We start from the raw sequence: 14,364 nt of genomic DNA, 5'->3' as shown, positions 1-14,364 counted from the left end.
AGGCCCAGGCCCCAGTATCTGTACTTTCTCTTGTCTTGCACCAGCAGTTAGACCCCTGTCCATTTGTAAACCTAAATCAGATCTTTAAAAAAAAATTTTTTTTATCTTTGGCACTTGAAATAGTTTCAGAGAAACCTTTATCCTTTCCAAGCAATTGAAGAAACTTGGATAGATGTTCTGTGTACTCAGGGCTGGGGAGCTGGGGCACGGGGTGGGGTGGAGGCAGGGCCAGCACCAGGAGCCCCCGGCCCACTTTGTATTAATACTCATCCTTTCCATTTGAGAGTGCTCCCTGTTTACTGATCCCTTGCAGAATCCTTCCAGCATTACAGTAATCCTGCCACCACTCAAATACGTGTGCAACTGCTCTGGGTTTGTTTTTTTTTTTTTTTTTCTAGTGAAAATAGTCTTTCTTGGATATTTAGAAAATAGGATTGTGGGAGATATTTCTCATTAAGAACTTCGGTACACTATAACACATGAGGAAGAGTCAGTAACTGCCCAGGGTCCCACAGGGCTATTCGCTCAGCACGACTGTAACCCGATAAGCTGCCTAAGAAAACCTTAGCAATTTAAAATCGTTTATATACCTTATAGCTAAATTTTTTTTCCATAAGTTATATTTTATAGTAGAACTTGATTACTCTTTTCTGATTGTTAAAGAAATGGCACAAAATTAAGCTAATCAACTTGGGTATTTGTATTTATTTTCTTCTCTCCTGGGGAGTAAATTCAGCCTTTGCACAGCCACTTGGTTTCACAGAGCTCTTAGTCAAACGCACACGGCTCTTCCTCGGAGAAACCAGAGCTGTGAGCGTCTTCACTGCCTGGGACTCTCAGCCGCCACTCAAGGAAGGGCTCACACTTGAGTTAGCACAGGCTGGAAAAAGAGCTCCTGGAAGGGCAAAAACAGGGTGCTCCGGTGGTTTTTATCTGTGGAGCCTGCTGTTGAGGTATTAGTTTGATTTTTTTTTTTTTCCTTAAAGGAATCCTTTTTCCTACAGCGTAACCGCCACTCATTGTCACCAGTACCGTCTTCCTAGTTCGACTTCCCTTCCCCTCCCCAGCCTTCAGACTCTCCCGCAGTAATTTCTGCTGCAGCAAAGTTTGAGGAAAGCTGCATCATTGGTGGGACATCATCTTATTGGGAACCATCATCTCTGTCCTCAGTTCAGGTAAAATAAGAATAGTGGCTGCAGGCTTCATTTCCAGGATCATATCAACAGACCCATCCAACTCAAGATCTTGTAGTGGCTTCTTTTTTCCTTGAATTGGCAAGCTCTCCGCAACCCAGTTCTGATGGAACCTTAAACCTCCTTCCTTGTGACACTTCTGGCAGCTTGGTTTGGTCTGGCTCGTCCCCACTCTGTGCAAGACTGGTCTTTTGGGGTGGGCTTGATTTCAAAGGCTTGGACTCTTCGGTGAGCGAAAGCAGAATAGGAATGGCCTTTTGCTCCCCTGAGGTGACAGGTCTCTTGCAGAGTGAGCAGTGGTTCCACTCCAGGGTTTCTCTTAGGATCTTAGCTGCTCGGTGCTAAGTCATCCCACAGTTCCCCCTCTGCACTAGTGAGTGAGTGGGGCCTTGGCAGCATCCAAGGGTTCTGTAGGACAGATCTGTGCTTTGACAGTTTGGTTTGCAGACTCCCTTGGCTTGCTCCACTGAGGCAACTTTTTACAACTTGATGGGAAGTTTTCACTGTCTTCTGAGGTATTTTTTACATCTGAGGTTCCGTTTGTGGGAAATTCAGTAGGCTGAGAAAATCACTCACTTTCTGAAGAAAGGTCAATACTTGTAGTCGAACTTGAGGCAGTGCGTTTGAAGATGTTGGTTCTTTCCTCCTCCCACAATCACCTCTGGTCCAAGTAGACAGACCACCATTGCCAGGCTGTGACAAGTAACTGCCACAGTGGAATCACGGGTAGCATGCCGGCCTGGTAATACCTGTGACGAGGTGACTTTCTTCAGCTGCTCCTGAGTGAAGTGCTCCACATAAGCCTCCAGGTGAGACAGCAGCACTTTCCACGTGTGCTCATCGTGACCCTCAAACAGCTGGAGCAGCACGGGGATCACCTGTGACTGGAACGGGGCCAGCAAGGGAGTTCTGGGGTTTCTCCCTGTGCAGTCTTTTACGGAGCCAAGCAGATGAGGAAGAAAACTTTTAAAGGCTGCTGGCTCTACACACACCAACTGGTTAAGCAGAAGAGGCACCCACCATGATGCTATTAATTCCTCTCACGAGCAGCTGAAACTTGAAGAATTCTGATTTTTTTTCCTCTTTACTCTTCAACATGAAACTTTTCAAGAAATTCACAACTTCTAGACCATCGTTCCTGAGGAGGTCATGGGCAAGGTGCAGAGTGCTGGCTGACATCTTGGCATGGGATAAAGCAAGGTCTGTTGAAAGCTGAGAAGAACATCCACCAAAACGGAGACCCAGAGCTACAGTTATTTTCCAGAGAGTGCCTTCTCCCTCTTCTCAGGACCCCTGTAGCTGCAGACTGACCAAAGCAAACACCAGCCCATACAAACCCAAACAAAGCCCAGGCTGATTTTTTAGCATCATTGATGGTGGCAAACTTGGTGCTGTGAGAGTGAACATGATTTTTGGAGACCGACCAATGAACATTTGATTCAGAGCAAAGTGTGGTGACTATTTTTTTATCTGTCTCCATTTCATAAACCAGCCATCTATGAAGGTAACTGAAAGAGCTACACCAGTAGAATAGATATACAGTCTCCCAGTGGGGTAACCATAAAGAATAATTCTCATTTCTTTTTTTTTTTTTTTAATTTATTTATTTCGAGAGAGAGAGAGAGCCTGAGCAGGGGAGAGGCAGAGGGAGAGAATCCCAAGCGGGCTTTGCATATCAGTGCGGAGCCTGAGGCCTGGCTCGATCCCACGAACCACGAGATCATGACCTGAGCCGAAACCAAAAGTCGGACCTTAACTGACTGAGCCACCCAGGTGCTCCTCTTTTTTTTTTTTTTTTTTTAAGTTTACTTATTTTGAGAGAGAGAGAGAGGGAGGGAGGGGCAGGAGAAAGGCAGAGAGAGAATCCTAAGCAGGCTCCACACTGAGACCACAGACCGATGTAGGGCTCGATCCCACAAACCATGAGATCATGACCTGAGCCAAAACCAAGAGTTGGATGCTTAACTGACTGAGCCACCCGGGTACCCCCTGAATAACACTCATTTCTTATGTGTAAAGTAAAGATACGTGTGTGAAACCTTACTCTGCTTACCCTGCAGATTCTCTACCTTCTTTAGAGATATTTAAGCAATTGGAATAGTCCCCAGGGAAGTTAGCATAGTCTTTTTCTTAGAGTTAACTATGTCTCCACCCAAATCCTGGAATGTTAGAGCTTGAAGGGAAGGCCAGCTATAGGTTCTTCTCCAGCTAACCATTGGAAGACAACATAGCCTACCTGTGGTATTTATGTCCAGTTCTAGTCAGGGTCTTATCACATATTTCTCCAAATACATCATCTGCATCTAGCCCCAGCCAATGACTGGGTTTGCTTAGTCTAAAAGAGTGTCATTAGATTAATGAAACAGTGGCCTTTGCCCCTAAGCTCCATGGATGAGGAAGAAAAACACAGATGAACACTTTTCTATGAATCAATAGAAATATTGATTATGTTTCCCAACCCCTAGATGCCTGTATATTTGCTTGGTTTGCCCCATATCATTCTGGATACCTCTAAGGTGCCTAGTTGTCTTTTCAACACTACCTGGAAGACCCACATTAGTGGATCGCTTTGGCAATATTAAGAGCCTTTTCTGGTTCCATACAAATTTGAGGATTGTTTGTTTTAGCTCTGTAAAGAATGCTGGTGTTATTTTGATACGGACTGCATTGAATATTTAGATTGCTTTGGGTAGTATTGACATTTTAATGATATTTGTTTGTCCAATCCATGAGTATGGAATGTTTTTCCAGTTTTTTGTGTCTTCTTCAATTTCTTTCATAAGCTTTCTATAGTTTTCATTGCATAGATTTTTCACTTCTTTGGTTAGGTTTATTCCTAGGTATCTCGTGGTTTTCGGTGCAATTGTAAATGGGATCGATTCCTTGATTTCTCTTTCTGCTGCTTTGTTATTGGTGTATAGAAATGCAACTGATTTCTGTACATTGATTTTATGTCCTGCGGCTTTGCTGAATTCATGGATCAGTTCTAGCAGTTTTTTTTTTGGTGGAGTCTTTTGGGTTTTGCACATAGTGTCATGTTGTCTGCAAAGAGTGAAAGTTTGGCTTCCTCCTTGCCAATTTGGATACGTTTTATTTCTTTGTGTGACAACCCACTTTAGAAGCTGAAGATTTAACTCTTCTTAATCTCCTTGTCACTTACCCACCCACACACACTTCCCTATCTTAATACCATGATATTATAATTTTGATTAGATTGAAAGCCAGTATTTTGTCATTGTAATTTGTGGAATGCTATTCTCAATTGAACCAAGTAGTGTACTATGATTATTCTTCCTTTGTTGCACATTTTGTTTTCAGAGTAAATCTTGTTAATTTCTTTGTTTATTTTGCTAGATAGTTATTAATTCAACCTTAAGCTCTCTTACTACTATGTATATCTCTCTTTATGTTCAGGCACATTATATATTCTATCCATTTCAAACCCTTAAAAAGAAGTCTCTTCTGGAGCCTTCTGAGTTTCTCAACATCCTCCTCTCCTACCATTTGTGTTATTCCCGGTTTGCTCCTTCCCATGCCTTTATTTTCCCATGTAAATGTTTCATAGATATGCATGTTTAATTTTGCATGAAACCTATTTGTTCTCTTTGAAGCTTCTCTTCATCGGTAGTATTCTGCAATCTCACCTGAGATGTGAGTGTTTTTACTTGCCATGCTGGACACTTCATGTGCCCATCCATTCTTTAGTTTCTTGAAATTTTCTTAAATTCTTTTTTCAGTGACTTTCTCCCACTTCTTTGTCTCCCTTCACTCCTTCTGGCACACATGTTATTCAAATGTTGAACCTCTTGAACTCGTAGTGTAATATTATTAACCCTCTTTATTCTTATCCCTATTCTCCTTGACGTTTTGCTCAACTTTTGTCAAAGCTTACCTCAACTGTATCTTCCAGACTTTGTATTTAGTTTCTTGTGTCTAGCATCTTACTTTTAAAGTATCCTTATTCATTATTCTAGTGGCATTTTCCAAAGGGTGTTTGGTGGAAAACCAGTCCTGCAAAATTATCTGCCTAAAAAGATCCTACATACATTTAGGAAATTGGTCACATACACTTGGTGTATGTGACTTCCCCATTCTTGGATATTCGCAGCTGCTATGAACTCTTTTTTGTTTTCTGAATTTTTTACTAGACTGGTTTTTTTTTTTTTTTTTTAGGTTCACAACAAAATTGAGCAGAAGGTCCAGAAATTTTCCATATACCCCTGCCTCCACACATGCACAGCCTTCTCTATTATCAGCATTCCCCCACCAGAGTAGTAAGTACATCTGTTTCAAGTGACCAACCTCTAATGAAACATTATCACCCAGGGCCCGTAGTTTACATTAGGGTTCTCTTGTGGGGTTGTACATTTTGTGGGTCTTCACAAATGTATAATGGCATGTATCCACCATCATAGGGTAATACAAAATATTTTAACCGCCCTAAAAAAACGTCCATGCTTTGCCTATTCATCCCACCTTCCCCCCTAACTTCTGGCAACCACTCATCTTTTTGCTGTCTCTGTAATTTTACCTTTTCCAGAATGTCGTGTATTTGAAATTATGCAGTATGTAGCCTTTTCACACTGACCTTTTCGCTTAGTAATGTGCATTTAAATTTTCTTCATGTCTTTTCATGGCTCATTTCTTTTGAGGGCTGAATGATATACCATTGTCTGGCTGCATCACAGTTTATCTGTTCACCTACTGAAGGACATCTTGTTTGCTTCCAAGTTTGGGCAATTATGAATTAAGTGGCTGTAAACATCCACGTGCAGATTTTTGTGTGGACATAAATTTTAGATTCCTTTGGGTAAATACCAAGGAATGAGATTGCTGGTCATATGGTAAGAGCGTGTTTAGTTTTGTAAAGTATGGCCAAACTGGCTTCCAAAGTGGCTGTACCATTTTGCACTCCCACAAGCAATGAATGAGAGTTGCTTTTGCGCCACATCCTCGCCAGCATTTGGTGGTGTTAGTGTTCTGGATTTTGGCCATTCTAATAGGTGTGCAGTGGTATTTCATTGTTGTTTTATTTTGCATATCCCTAATGATATACACACACACAAGGGAAAGCGTCTTGTCATATGTTTATTTGCTATTTGTGTATCTTCTTTGCTGAGATAGCTAACGGTTTTTAATTGGGTTCATTTTCTTATTGCTGGCTTTTTAAAAATTCTTTGTATATTTTGGAAAACAGTTCTTTATCAGGTGTACCTTTTGCAGATTTTTCTCTCCCTCTGTGGCTTTTCTTCTCATTATCTTGATTGTGTCTTTCACAGAGCAGAAGATTTCAATTTTAATGAATCCAGCTTATCAACTATTTCTTTCATGGATGACACCTTTGGTGTTATATCTAAAAAGCCGTTGCCACACCCCAAGGTCATTCTCATTTTTTCTCCTGTTTTATTTTCTAGGAGTCTTATAGTTTTGAATTTTACATTTAGGTCTGTGACCTATTTTGAGTTAATTTTTGTGAAGGGTATAAAGTCTGTATCTAGATTCCCTTTTTTTTTTTTTTGCATGCAGCTGTCCAGTTGTATCAGTGCCACTTGTTGAAATGACCGTGTTTTTCTCTATTGTATTGCCTTTGTTCCTTTATCAAAGATCAGTTCACTGTATTTATGTGGGACTGTTCTTCAGCTTTCTGTCTGTTCCTTGATCTATTTGTCTGTTCTTTCACCAATACTATACTGTCTTGATTACTGTAGCTTAACAATGAGTCTTGAAGTTAGGTAGTTTCAGTCCTTGTTCTTCTCCTTCAATACTGTATTGACTATTTAGAGGTTTTTTGCCTCTCCATATGAACTTTAGATTCATTTTCTCAGTAGCCACAAAATAACTTGCTGGGATTTTGATTGGGATTGCATTGAATTGTAGATCAAGTTGGAAAAAACTGACATCTTGACAATATTGGGTCTTCCTGTCTGTGAACATGAGGTATCTCTTCATTTGTTTAGTTTCCTCTTTCTTATTTTATTTTTTTATTATGATAAGTGTACTCTTTAATTCCCATCACCTATTTCACCCATCCCCCTACCCAACTCCCCTCTGGTAACTATTAGTTTGTTCTCTGTAGTTAAGAGGGTTTTTTTATTATTATTATTCATCAGACTTTGTAGTTGTCCTTATGTAAGTTCTACATATTGTGTTAGGTTTATTCCCAGTATTTTATTTTTGGAGGTACTAGTGTGAATGTATTGTGTTTTTAATTTCAGATTTCACTTGTTTCTTGCAATTTGACTTTTGTATATTTACCTTGTATCCTGCAACTTTGCTATAATTATTTATGAGTTCCAGGATTTTTTTTTTTGTCAATTCTTTTGCATTCTCTACATAGACATTTGTGTCATCTGTGAAAAAGAGAATTTTATTTCTTCTTTCCCAATCTGTGTACCTTTTATTTCCTTTTCTTATTACATTAGTCAGGACTTCTGGTACAATAATGAACAGTTGTAGTGAGAGGGAACATGCTTACCCTGTTCCTGATCTTAATGGGAAAGCTCCTGGTTTCTCACCATTAAGTGATGTCAGCTGAAGTTTTTTTTATAAATATTCTTTATCAAGCTCAGGAAGTTCCCCTCTAGTCCTTATTTGCTGAGAGTTTTTATCATGAATCAGTCTTGGATTTTGTCAGATGTTTTTTCTGCATCTATTAATATGATCATGTAATAATTTTTTTTTTAGCCTGCTTATGTGATGTATTACATTAATTGATTTTTTAATGTTTTGAACCAGCCTTGCACACCTGAAATAAATCTCATTTGGTTGTAGTGTATATATATATATTTTTAATGTATTGTTGGATCGGATTTGCTACTAATTTGTTGAGGATTTTTACATCTACAGACATTGGTCTGTAATTTTCTTTTCTTGTAATGTTTTTCTCTGGTTTTGGTATTAGGGTAATGCCAGTCTCCTAGAATGAATTATGAAGTATTCTCACTGCTTCTGTTTTCTAAAAGAGCTTATAGGTAATTGGTAAGATGTATTTTTTAAATACTTAGTAGAATTCACCAGTGAATCCATCTGAGTCTGGTGCTATCTATTTTGGAAGAATATTAATTATTGATTCAATTTCTTTAATAGTTATTGGCATATTCAGATGATCTTTTTCTTCTTGTGTGAGTTTTGGCAGACTGTGGATTTCATGGATTGGTCCATTTTATCTAGATTATCAAATTTGTGGGCCTAGAATCATTCATAGTATTGCTATGTTATCCTTTTAATGACTATGGATCCGTAGTGGTGTCCCCTCTTTTATTTCTGATAGTAGTAATTTGTGTCATTTTTTTTTAATTTGGCCTGTCTAAAGGCTTTTGATACTATTGATCTCTTCAAAGAACCAGCTTTTGGTTTCATTGATTTTCTTGTTCGATTGACTTCTTGTTTTCAGTGTCATTGATTTCTGCTGTTCTTCATTATTACTTTTCTTATGCTCACTTTAGATTTAACATGCTCTTTTTTCTAGTTTCCTAAAGTAGAAGCTTAGATTTTTTTTTTTAATGCTTATTTATTTTTGAGGGAGAAAGAGACAGAGTGCGAGCAGAGGAAGGGCAGAGAGAGAGGGAGACACAGAATCAGAAGCAGGCTCCAGGCTCTGAGCTGTCAGCACAGAGCCCAAAGCGGGGCTCAGACCCACAAGCTGCAAGATCATGACCTGAGCTGAAGTCGGCCATTCGACTGAGCCACCCAGGTGCCCCAAAGCTTAGATTATTGGTTTCAGATCTTTCTTCTTTTCTAATATGTACATTCAATGCTATATATTTCCCTCTATCCACAGCTTTTGCTGCACCCCAGAAATTTTGATAAGTTGCATTTTTATCTTCACTTAGTTCAAAATATTTTTAAATTTATCTGGAGATTTATTCTTTGACCCATGTGTTATTTATATATATATTGTTTAACCTCCAAGTATTGGGGGGATTTTCCACCTATATTTCTATTACAGATTTTTTGTTTATTCCATTGTGGTTTAAGAGCAAACATTGTATGATTTCTATTCTTTTAAATTTATTAAGGTTTATTTTATGGCCCAGTGTGTCGTCTGTCTTCATGAATGTTTCATGTGAGCTTGAGAAGAATGTGTGTTCTGCTGTTGCCGAGTGAAATAACCTACAGATATCAATTATATCCAATTGATTGATGGTGCTATTGTGTTCAACAATGTACTTACTATTTTCTGCCTGCTGGTTCTGTCCATTTCTGAGAGAGAGATGATGAAATCTCCAATTAAAATAGTGGATTCATCTGTTTATCTTTGGAGTTCTATTAATTTTTACCTCGGACTTTTTTTTTTTTTTTTAATTTATTTTTAATAGAGAGAGAGCACACGTGGGGGAGGGGCAGAGAGAGAAGGAGACACAGAATCCAGAGCAGGCTCCAGGCTCCGAGCTGTCAGCACAGAGCCTGACATGGGGCTCGAACTCAACAAACCGCGAGATCATGACCTGAACCGAAGTCGGATGCTTAACTGACTAAGCCACCCAGGTGTCCCTTTACCTCTGACATTTTGATGGTCTGTTGTTAGGTGCATATACCATAAGAATTGATATATCTCCTTAGATAAATGATGATTATATCATTATGTAATGCCCATCTTCATCTGCAATAACTTTCCTTGCTCTGTAGTCTGCTCTGTCTGAAATTAATATAGTTATCTTTCTTTCTTTTAATTAGTGTTAGTATGGTATATCTTTATCTCTTTGCTTTTCATCTCTATGCCTCTTTATAGTTCAAGTGAGTGTCTTGTAGACAACATAGAGTTGGTTCTTGTTTTTTGATCCACTTTCAGAATCCCTTTTAACTGATGTATTTAGACCATTGATATTTAAAGTGATTATTGACATAGTTGGATAAGTACCATATTTGTTGAGTTTCCTATTTGTTGCCTTTGTTCTTTGTGCCTATTTTTGTCTTCCACTTTTTCTCTGCCTTCGGTGGTTTTAAATGAGCATTTTACGTGATTCCATTTTTTTCTCCTTTTTTAGAATATGTTATACTTTTTTAGGGTTTGTTTTTTTTAAGTTTATTTATTTGAGACAAAGTGTGAGTTGGCGGGGCAAGGGGCTGGGGGGAGGTGGGCAGGGAGAAAGGGAGACATAAAATCCCAAGCAGGCTCCCCACTGTCAACACAGAGCCCGAGGCAGGGTCAAACTCATGAAACCGTGAGATCGTGACCTGAGCTGAAACCAAGAGTTGTATGCTTAACCAACTGAACCACCCAGGTGCCCCTCTTTTTTAGTGATTTCCCTAGAATTTACAATATGCATTTATAATTAATCCAAGTCTACTTTCAAATAGCACTATACCACTTCACAGATATAATAACAAGAAATCCTAATTCCTCTTTTCCATCCCTTGTATGATTGCTGTCATTCATTTCACTTACACATAAGTGTTAGTAAGTATATACATAACACGTACAAATATATTGTTGTTATTTCTATTTTGAACAAACTGATATCTGTTAGAACAGTTAAGAATAAGAAAAATAAGTTTCTATTTTGCCTTCATGTATGTCTCCTACAGTGCTCTTTATGTAGAGTTGAGTTTCTGATTGATATTATTTTCCTTCTCTTCAAGGAACTTCTTGAACCTTTTCTGCAAGATAATCTACTAGTAATAAAGCAACAAACTCTCTCTCTCTCTCTTTTTTTTTTTTTTTTGTCTGAGAAAGTCTTTATTTCTCCATCACTTTTGAAGGATAATTTTTCAAGGTACAGAATTCTAGGTTCGTGGATGTTTTCCCTCAACACTTTATTTACTCCAGTGTTTTCTTGCTCACGTGGTTTCTAAGGATGTAAGTTTTGCTGTTGCTCCTCTGTAGGTGAGGGGGGTTTTCAAGATTTTTTTCTTCATTTTTTGATTTTCTGCATTTTTATATAATATGCTTAGTTGTAGCATTGTTTTTGGTATTTCTCATGCTTGATGTTCTCTGATCTTCCTAGATCTATGGTTTGGTGTGTGATATTAATTTGCAGATATTCTTCTGTCCTTATCCCTTCAAAAATTTCTTTTGTTCCTTTCTTTATTCTCCTTCTCATATTCCTGTTATGTGTATACTGCACCTTTTATAGTTATCCCACAGTTCCTGGATAGTCCCTTGGGAGTTTTTGTTTTGTTTAGTTTTTTCAGTTTGTTTGTTTGTTTGTTTTTTTGTTTTTTTTTCTCCTTGCTTTTCAGTTTGGGAAATTTCTATTGAGATATCATCAAGCCCAGTGATTCTTTTCTTGGCTATGCCCACTGATAAGTCTACTAATGAGTCCATCAAAGGCAGTCATTTCTGTTGCAGTAAACATTGCAACAGATCTCTAGCATTTCTTTTTGATTCTTTCTTAGAATTTCCATCTCTTCATTTACATTGCATATCTGTTTTGCATGCTGTCTACTTTATTCATTAGAGCCCTTAGAAAAAAATCATAGTTTTAAATTCCCAATCTAATAATTCCAACATCCCTGCCTTGTTTTTACGCTTTCTAGTCTAAGGCTAGTTTCTTATGTGTATGCTTTAGTCTTATGCTCTGTCTCTTAAAACTGCAGTTTTTGCCTTTTAGTATACCTTGTAATTTTTCGCTTGATAACCAGACATGATGTACTAGGTAAAAGGAGTTGTTGTAAATAGGCCTTTACTAATGTGATGGTAAGGTTCTGGGAAAGGAAGAAGTGTTCTATAGTCCTATGATTAGGTCTCAGTCTTTGAGGGGGTGGGGGGGCGCGGGGAAGGGCTGTGCCCCTAAAGTATGAACTTCACCAGTATTTCTTATCCTCCTTGCCCTTAGGTGGGACAGGATGGCTGGAGGAGGCTAGAATTGGGCACTTCCCTTTCTCCCAGGTAGGTTAGGCTCTATCAAATCCCAGCAGGTTAAGCTCTGGTAAAATAGTTTTACCTGAGGGCAGGCCTTGTTAAGGCCAGTCTACTCTTCTGTAGACTCTTGCATGTTTTTAAAATGGTTCCTTTTCTGCACTCACTGATGGAAGCATGAGGGGATTTTTCTGTAAGACTGTGAGAATGTGGTTGAGCTCCTAAAGGTAAAACTCCCAAAAGTGTGGGACACCTCCCCCTCAATGACTGGGTTTCTCTAGAGTTTTTAACTCTCAGACTTGTCCACACTAAACTTCCAGCAGTTCATCAGTTACGTTTAGATTTTCCTGCCTTGGCATTGGTTACTATGGAAAGTGTCTGCTCATGGGTTTCTGCTTGGTAAAATGTGGTTTTCTGTATTCTCCCATTTGTCTCCAAACTTGGGTGGCATCAGTTTGCCCTGTGACCTCACTTCTTTGAAGGATCTAAAAAGGATTGTTAATTTTTCATTTTGTTCAGCTTTTCACTTGTTAGGATAGAACAGCCACTTCCAAGCTTTTAACATGCTGAACCCGTCTCCAATTTTTTTACAGCCTCTGATTTCATGGATGCAGTAGAAAACCAAAACATGACAATTATAAATTTTAATATTTTAATATTTAATATAAAATTTATATATTTTAAAAACAGGGCAAAAGCATAAACTATGAAAGAAAGGCATATAACCTTTTATATACCAGAAAAAGGTGATATCTTATTAAAATTAAGACAACTCATCTCTCTTCTACATGGCATCATTCGGAGTAGCTCATTTGGGACTGGAGGATCCAGTTCCAAGATGGTTCATTCACATGGCTAGCAAAATTGGTGCCGGCTATTGGTTCTTCTCTACACGGACCTCTCCAGAGGGTAGTTTGGGCTTCCTCATACCATGGTAGGTGAGTTCCAAGAGCAATTGTCCCAAGAGACAAGAAGTAGAGACTTCCATTTTCTTAAGACTCAAGCCCCCTAATTAGCATAGCATCATTTCTACCATATTTTACTGATTAAGCAGTCATAGAGCTCAGATTCAAGAGAAGGAGAATAAACCCCACTCTTCTATAGGAAGAGGGTCAAAGAATTATGGACCATATTTTAAAGTCACCTCAGTCTACTCTCTGGACATAATTCATTTACATTTTTCCTGCCTGGGAAATTTATTCTTCCCCTTGCAAGAGTCTCCATTAAAAGTCTCTTACCTTTACAAATCAGGCTCTGGATCTGGGATCTCATCATCTAAATCAGATGCAGGTGCAGATGAGACCTCCCAGGTGCAGATTGTCAGGCACGGCTCCTTGAGTGTCATTCCTCTCAATCTGAAGACCTGTGAACTAAAGAAAAATGCTGTCTGCTCCCCACGTAGCCCACCTACAGTGGTGGGACAGGCATTGGGTAACTTACAGATACACCCATCCAACCGGGAGTAGTCCCTGGCCTGTAGAAATTCTGAAATCCAGCCGGGCGCATGTTGCCAGCTCCTTAATTAGACCCAATATTACTTTCTTGGGACTGTTTTCCATGGCTCTCAGCTTTGTCCTCTGAATCATCCTTCCTTTTCCACAGAAAACTGAGATTGCTTTCTTGGTCTTCATCCCGTCTGTGAAAGGTTTGGGTCTAAAGGCTTCTTCTGTTCATTCTGTACCATTTCTGTCCCTTTTAGTCTGAGCTGCCAATGCTTCCACCACAATGAGTCTCTTAGAAACTTGAGGGGTTTACTAGGAATATTATTGGGATTTTCTTCATTAGACAAAGGCACAACCAAAATCTCTTGAAGATAAGCTCGTCTCTACTTTGGCCTTCCTCTGTGGCTGCTGTGAGACAATGCTCTTAAGAGTCTTAGGAACTCCTACCGTTTAAGGGAAAAAATCTACAAGACTGACCCCTAAGATTTTTAGAGGGCCCTTTGGTCAGAAAGAGTCTACGAAGCATAGTCTTAATCATTCTGGCACCTTAATAAAATATTTTATTGCCCCATCTGGATTTGACCCTTTCATCACTTAGAATTATTTGCCTTCTGGAAGGACTAGAAATGAGAAGCAATTTTATTTGTGGGCTTTTTAAATTTTTATATATATTTTTAAGCTCATCTTTCTCATTCTGCATTTTTATCATAGGCAATGAGAAGCCACCTTGCACTTTCATTACTTTGTCTAGAAGTCTCTTTAGCTATTTCATGAAGCTCACCAGGTACATTTATTTCCTAGTCCCCTGTTACTGCAGATGACAGTGTCATCAAACTCTAAATCACTACCTACCCACGTGGCCCCTGTCCTCCATCTTCCAATAAGATTTTTCTCTCTTGCCTTAGGCTTTCACTGACAGCCTTCTCAA

At 38.9% G+C, this 14,364-nt stretch overlaps 1 protein-coding gene and 1 pseudogene across 27 annotated transcripts in view; one reads left to right on the top strand and one right to left on the bottom strand.

Moving 5' to 3' along the window:
• Nucleotides 1-14,364, top strand: part of SCMH1 (Scm polycomb group protein homolog 1) — a 187,765-nt gene that overhangs the window by 148,384 nt on the left and 25,017 nt on the right. The gene's annotated exons all lie outside the window — the stretch shown is intronic.
• Nucleotides 949-13,500, bottom strand: LOC111561934 (annotated as a pseudogene).

The sequence above is a fragment of the Felis catus genome, chromosome C1, assembly GCF_018350175.1.
Source record: "Felis catus isolate Fca126 chromosome C1, F.catus_Fca126_mat1.0, whole genome shotgun sequence".
NCBI lineage: Eukaryota > Metazoa > Chordata > Mammalia > Carnivora > Felidae > Felis > Felis catus.
This window is presented reverse-complemented; position numbering and strand designations above follow the sequence as displayed.